The following is an 8,172-nucleotide window of genomic DNA, read 5'->3' as shown; positions in this document are numbered from 1 at the left end:
AACGATTCTACCAGCTCTCAGCCTCACAAAGAATTAATATTAAGTTTTAATTATTAACGACGGAAGCAATATTTATACTAAAAAGTAATCTTTATATCCAACTTAATATAGATGTGTTGTTAGAACACTGAATACTACGCCATTAGCCTTGTAAGATCCTCTCATATATGCGCTTGGTGTTTAAAAGCACACACATAGATCGTAGCAGACGAGAATTCTACCATAGGCGCCAGAATTCCCATATCACGTGATTTCATTCTGGGAACTCTGCGCCTATGACGTGATTCTCGTCTATGTGTGTGCTTTTATGCACCAAGCGTCTGTACGAGAGGATCACTCAAGACAAACAAAAAAATAAAATTCGATGTTCTAGAACAAGACACGCATGTTACGTTGGATATAACGATTATCTTTTAATATTGTTTAAACATAAACACTGGGGTCGATCTGTTCAACTAAACCTTTTCAAGGCTGTGCTCCAGCATGGCCACACTTCAAATACTGAAACAAGTTAATGATAGATAGTTATAATAGATAGTTAATAATAATAATAAATAGAAAAAAAGAAGTTTACAGTTCAGTATATCTGTCCATTGTTCTCTCTGACAGGAAACATGGCAGGTTATTTTTTAAAAAATCGATGATGAAAAAAGCCCGAATGCATATCATAAATGTGACATAAGGGGACCAAATCATCAATGTGGAAATACTCAGGAGAACAGATCAGTGGGAACAACGGCAATGTTGAGAACTAAAAATCCTAAGGTGATTTGATAGTGATTTGAGAATGAGCAAAGGGAAATATACCGAAACGAGGTGCTGGAATGGAAGCCTCGTTGTGGTTAACGAGAGTGGGCAAGCCTTAGCTACATGGCAAAGAGAATAACAAGAAACGAGATCAGGTTTAATGCAAAATGGATGGCAACCTAGGGGAGATATAAACCAATGTACAGTACGGTACGTGGCGAACTAAAATAATCTATCTATCTATCTATCTATCTATCTATCTATCTATCTATCTATCTATCTATCTATCTATCTATCCGTCTGTCTGTCTGTCTGTTAATTTATCTTAATATATCTATATATGAGTAACAGTCTGGGAAATCTACCGAATGATGTGTTATGCTTTCGTATCCGCTTCAGATATTTCATGGTGTATTTGAACAAGACGAGTTATCTAACAATGGGCCTGGCTATTTGTAGAAAATATGCAAAAGACCGGAGAAATAGAGATTTAATAAGAGCGCCAGTGTATGTAAGTGTGAGTGCATGTAAATGATCACACTCACACACACACACACACACACATATTTTATATCAATAGTATTATGCAAGTGTAAGCATTATTATGCAAGTATACGTATTAACAATTAGAATCTATATCAAATCAAACATACATATAACATAATATGCTGCAACATTACAACCGACATTTTATTCGGCAGCAACGAACCTTTTCCCCCAGATCCGCTTTCACAATAAGAGGAACTTAAAGCAACACATTTTAAACAATTAATACAATCAGTCAAACTGGTTTTTGAACAACCATTATTCACAATAGTTGACGAAATATTTTTTTTTCGATAATGCTAGGTGACGGCTCATAAAACAGCAAACTAAAGCTGAACCGGTGTAAATCCTTTGCCAGCATCTGTCTTGATTATTCGTGCTTATATTGCATAACCTGTTCTGACCAATCAGTCGAAGGTTGTTAAGGATAAATCGATAAATAAAGCAACGACAAACGACGTAGTTCTGTTTCAATTGATGGTTTGTATGTAAGCAATAAATGGTTTTTGGTACAGTAAACAAGGGTGAGTGGGAGAAAAGGAATGGGAGTATATATATATATATATATATATATATATACGTACGGAGTGAGAGAGAAGGAGGGAGAGAGAGATAGGGTAATGGATGCGTGGGCGAGAAAGAGAAGAATATAGAAAATTACTATAGGCGAATGATAGAAAGGAAAGAGGGAGTGGGGGGGATTATGGATGACGCAATGAATGGGTATGTTGATGACTGAGCGAGGAGGAAACTATTACAGAGGTATGAAAAAGCGAGAAAGATAACATTATGATGAATGTTTGAAGGAGAGGAAAAAGGGGTTGGTAGATATATATAAGTAGGCAGGTAGAAGGTTTATGGACACACGCACACACATACAAATACACACGCACGAACACATTTGTATATACATATAAATATATACATATATATATATTTATAAATATATATATATATATATATATATATATATATATATATATATATATTATAGCAATATCAGCGCCAGGCAGTGTTTAGACATAAGAGAATTTCAGGTTAGTGAAAATATGTTGGTGACATATTTCAACTTCTATAGGCAAATTCACTGCAGCTCCTGTGGAGAAAAAATTCTCTCTTATGGCTAAAAAAAACACTACATCAGTCCAGTGCTGCCTCCTGTCGGATTCCGAGACATGTTTCAAACCTAAAGTCCATTTATGCATGAACACTGCTTGGCGCTGATACCGCTGTAATTTTTTCTGACCTGGTGGTCTAATGGTACACATCAGTCAATGTTGTTGGCTGCGTTTTAGTTAAAGCTACGGCTTTCATTAATTCTGTCCAGAGTTGTAGGTTCTCGTCAGTATTTCTCATTGGTTACGGCCAAAGAGCTAGAAACATGTCTGGGAATCCGACAGAGGGCAGACGTTAACGTCCTGAAGCCTTACACCACAAAATGGTATGATTTAAATATATTAAGCCTTCATTCTTCTTCTCGAGGCTTTTCCTCTTTTCTTTTCTTTTCTTTATGTATTTTTCTTCAGTCTGATGAAGCTCCATGTTCCAGATCGCATGTGTTACAAAATATGACGAATATTATTCTCAGAATATTCAATGGCAACATCGTAGGACATTAAAAGCAGAAACGACTATTAGATGGGATAAAGTTTTGTATTAAAAACTTATAATCGATGTTAGTCAATTTTTGTTGATCAAGATTTCTCCATTTTCTGCTAAATTAAAATTTGATTCCTGATAAACTCACGTTTATCTTTGTCATTTCCTGTATCCTATGAGCATAATATGCTTGTACATGAATGCCCAGAGTTAACATAGGTAATTATACTGGTAGTAAAACAGATGTTCTTATCCCTTAGACGATTAACCTCCAACTCTACTAACCTTATATGTATGCATGTATGTACGTATGTATGTATGTATGTATGTATGTATGTGTGTATGCCCCCCACATATACGTCCACATACGTACATACATAGCAACAAGTACTCTCTTGTCATTAAAATCCACAATTATCATGTGATGTGATCCACGTGTGTATTTTTCCTGCTCTCTTTTCTTACTTTCTTTCCTCTTTTCCTTTCCTCTCTTTCTTTTTCTCTTTCTTTTTCTCTCCCCGGACTTTCTTCTGGTATCTGACGAAGAACTGCGTCCGAAACGTTATGCTTTCTATAACTATTACATTATAAGTTTGTTTTCATTCTTTCAGCGTCAAGCTAATAATATTAACTGTCAACGACCCAGAGGTGCTTAAATATAAAAACAAGTGGAACATACTTCACTGAAGAAGGAACGAGGCGATTGGATATGGCTGTTTGGACGTTGGCGATTTGACGCGGCTGACTGGACAGAGAACTTGTTTTGACAACTATATGTTTTGGCACAGGAGACAAGGAGATATATATGCATGCACAGAAATATACATATACAGATAGATTGTGTGTGTGTGTGTGTGTGTGTGTGTGTGTGTGTGTGTGTGTGTGTGTGTGTGTGAGAGAGAGAGAGAGAGAGAGAGAGAGAATAGGGGAGGGAGAAAGGAAGAAACATTATTAATTGAGCACCAGTGACGTAAGCACTTTCCCTCTCTTCATACACGTAAAGAGAAATATGATTACACACACAAACAGAGAGAGTGGCGACGATAACGAGAGAATGTCAAATAAGTCAATGTCGAATCAGCGCCGCCAAATAAGTGGCGGTAAAACAGCTGTGCCAAAACATCCCACACTCAACTGAGAAGGTGTAGTAAAACTGAAATATGCAAGATAAACTTTCACCATTTTGCTTTTAAGATCAGATCCTTTCTAATGACCATTGCCTATCGTATCCCTTGGTTGTTCGGACATTTTAAGTATATGCAGAGGGAGAATTTGTCCATTGGCTACTTGGATAATCTCAACAGCACTAGGTGTTTCACCTAACTATGTATTACATATGTGAGACTTACCCACACACATTCTACAAAGACATACAAGACACACACACACACACACACACACACACACACACACACACAAATGCACGCAAACACATACACGCACGCAGACACACGCACACACACACACATACATATATATATATATATATATATATATATATATATAGAGAGAGAGAGAGAGAGAGAGAAACAGAAACGGAGACAGGCAGACAGACGGACAGAGTGAGAGAGACAAGCAGACTGACAAACGGAGAGAGAGAGAGAGTCAGACAGACAGACAGTCATCAGGCAGACAGACGGACAGACAGACAGACAAAAGACAGAGCAATAGTCAAAGAATGTAAACACGAAAAGATATTTTGATATAATTGATGTATGTTTACAAATTAACAATAATAATGATAATAATAATAATAATGATATGTAAGCATATCTGTACTGTCCAGTCTATCAATCCGACTTATTCATCCATTGCAGCAGTAGCAGCAGCAGCGGCAGTAGTAGTAGTAATAGTAATAGTAGTGGGTGTTATTGATGGTGTTTACAAAGGAGACGTCCATCACAGTGACAACGATGGCGATTACGATGACAATGACGGCAGCGATGACGCCTACAATGGCGGCGACGGCGACGGCGACGTCAATTATCAGTTTTTGTAGCCTGTGTTGACATTGATTAGAGTAGGAAATTAGAGCAATTTGCCGATTAACTTCCAAACCAATCTAATAGCATTATTTTTTTTTTGTGAAAATACCATTTACAATTGACTTTGTTCATGATATCTCATCAGTTGAGTGAAAACCCGACGAATGCGGTGAAACAGCAGCACCGCCCTCGGTCTATGTATAGAATGACCGAAATATATGGCATATGACATAAATAAATGGAAAGAGAAAGCAAGTGAGAGAGAAAAAGAGAAAGGGAGAGAGACAGACATGGAGACAGACAGAAAGAGATAAAGATAGGCAGACGGAGACAGAGGAGTGTGTGAGAGTATTTAGGAAATTACTCGATGCAGTTATAATATTTAGAGAAAGATTTTTCTTTAAAATGTTAAGATTAAGAGAAAACTTTTTAAAGAGTAGAATGGTACTAACCTTTAGGAAGGAATTTCACAAATTGTGTGTAGGCTTTATTTGTTTCTGCTGAAGAGCGTAGGCTCGAAACGTAAAAGACTTCTTCATTTTTCCGAGCGTCTAATACATTTGCTTGTTGTTCATACACCTGTCATTGTCTTTCGTTTTTCTATAAATTTAAAGTATATATATATAAAAAAAAGTTCGTTTTTTGTGCTTTGTTTACGTTCCCGTTCCTTTTTTGTCCACGTTTTTTTTTGACGTCCTGTACCCGGATATGCATGTATATATGCATATGCTCACATATCATTTGTATTATATATATATATATATATATATATATATATATATATATATATATATATATATATATTTGGTGTTTTGTTTTCAGTTAGGGGCATTTAAATTTCTCTCTATGACAAATCTTTGATGAGACAAAGAAGACAGAAATGTGAGAATGGAAACACCATTTCCTTTTTCTAAGTCTCATGCCAGATAATGGTAAATCTTTATTTCCTGACCGGATCACGAAAGGCCGTATAAGTTGTTAGATCTTCTTAACCTTGGTACAAGGTCAGAAATTTTGAAGGGATGGGCAAGTCGATTACAGTGCTCTACTAATGATTTATGGTATCGACCACAACGGCGAAAGGACAGCAAAGTCGATCTTGGCGGCATTTAAACCCAGAATGTAAAGAGCCGGACGGAATGCCGCTCAGCATTTTCTTCTCATAGCGCGAAACATTCTAAATTTCAACTTCTAGAATAATCCTGTGTTCTCTTAACAATATTGTGTACGTGGAAATTTTTCATTTCTAGTTGTTCTCGTTTCTATTAATATCAAGAGAAAAGATACTAATCCATCACAGACTCATATGATGGGTGAATAAGGAAATGTAGATAAGCAATACAGTCGTGAAAATGTGAGTGCAGATAGCTAGCATTCCTGCCTCAAGTTGTTAATTTTATTTATATAAAATCAAATGTCAAAAATCAAAATAATCTTGCGAAAACTTTACTATTCTAAGCTGATTATTCTTACAGTAACAACAACTCTACTTGACACTTGATCCTTCAAACAAAACTACTAAAAATATAACGAACATGATCTGTCTCGAAATGATCTTTTCTGTCGCCCAAACATAACGTGTACCCCGCAGCCACCGCCACCAACAACAACAACAACAACAACAATAATGGTGTCAAATTTTGGCTCAAGGTCAGCTATTTCAAGCGACGGGGTAAGGGCGGAGTTTGAACTCAAACGTAAAGACGCCAAGCATTTTGCCTGGCATGTTAACGATTCTCCCAGCTCGTCACCTCAATAATAATGATGATGATGATGGTGATGATGATGATGGTGGTGGTGATGATGATGATGATGGTGATGATGGTGATGATGATGGTGATGATGGTGATGATGATGATGAGGATGATGATGATGATGATGATGATGATGATGATGATGATGATGATGATGATGATGATTCCTTTTATTTGCCGCCAACAATGATAATAATAATAATAATAACAATAGTAGTAGTAGTAGTAGTAGTAGTAGTAGTAGTAGTAGTAGTAGTAGTAGTAGTAGTAGTAGTAACAATAATAATAATAATAAAGTGTTCATATTAAAATACTGCAAAATTAACAACGAAAAATATTAAAACAGAACAAACCCTTCAAAGTCCATTTACTGATGACAACTGACATTGTTTTTTGTTGTTAGTGATAACCATTGCTTGAAGAATTCCCAGAAAACAAAATAACCCGCTACACATGCTGAGGAGATAGTTACTTTCCTTTGTATTAACGGCCACCGGAGGACGATACGCATGCTGGAAATATTGTTTAATTTACAAAATATGGAAAGAAGTACTCTTGTTTTTTTCATAAAATCCTGTATTCTAATCCACCAGTGTCGTGCAATCATCTGCTTACAACTGTAAACTACCTAAATTAAACGAGGGGTTGTTATTTCAAGTATATTAAACGGTCGCATACAAGGAAATCGTTTGACATGCTTGAAATAACAACCAAGTCCCCTCAAGTTCCCTAGTGTCTTAAAACAGAATGAATACATTGGACAATGTTTTTTTTTATTATTTTATCTTTTAAGCAAATGGTAGGTAGTGCTCATAACATTTTACAGGGCATACCAGACTATTTTGAGGAAGGGAAGAAGATATCCTCAAGCTGGAACCTCGCTCTAAGGCTTAAAAGGGAACTCCGCGAAAGTTACCCAAGTAGTGAAGTTAAACTGGGTGATGGATTAAGTGTGTCACCCCAGAAGGCCATGGTGAGTTTTCAACTCAGAACTTAAAGAGCTAGAACAAATACCACCAAGGGTCCGACGTTATTGTGCTTTTACAAATCCACCGCCCTTGAACTGGTACATTTTTATCGATCCAGAAAGGATGAAAGGTAAAGTCGAACTCGGCAGTTTAATAATAATAATAATAATGATAATAATAATAATAATAATAATAATAATAATAATAATCCTTTCTATTATAGGCATAAAGTCTGAAATTTGGGGGAGAAAGATAGTCGATTACATGGATCCAGTACTCAACTGGTATTTAATTTATTGACCCCGAAAGGATGAAAGGCAAAGTCGACCTCGGCGGAATTTGAATCCGGAACGTAGCGACGGGCGAAATACCACTAAGCATTTCACCCGGCGTGCTAACGATTCTGCCATCTCGTCGCTTTATCCAGCATCATTAATAATCTTTTCTAATCTACGCACAAGGCCCGAAATTTTTGGAGAAGGGATTAAGTCGATTACATCGACTCCAGTATTTCACCGGTACTTATTTTATCGACCCCGAAAGGATGAAAGGCAAAGTCGAACTCGGCGGAAT

General features: G+C 36.6%; 1 long non-coding RNA gene across 1 annotated transcript; it reads left to right on the top strand.

Moving 5' to 3' along the window:
• The first annotated feature begins 386 nt into the window (after positions 1 to 386).
• Positions 387 to 5,457, top strand: LOC149137227 (uncharacterized). Its single transcript, XR_016240740.1, has 2 exons — positions 387 to 957; positions 3,504 to 5,457. It is a non-coding gene; the product is annotated as an uncharacterized LOC149137227 (long non-coding RNA).
• The last annotated feature ends 2,715 nt before the right edge of the window (positions 5,458 to 8,172 follow it).

Source organism: Octopus bimaculoides, chromosome 2, assembly GCF_046866305.1.
Source record: "Octopus bimaculoides isolate indiv1 chromosome 2, ASM4686630v1, whole genome shotgun sequence".
Lineage (NCBI taxonomy): Eukaryota > Metazoa > Mollusca > Cephalopoda > Octopoda > Octopodidae > Octopus > Octopus bimaculoides.
The sequence above is the reverse complement of the archived record's forward strand: the minus strand, read 5'-3'. Positions and strand labels throughout refer to the sequence as shown.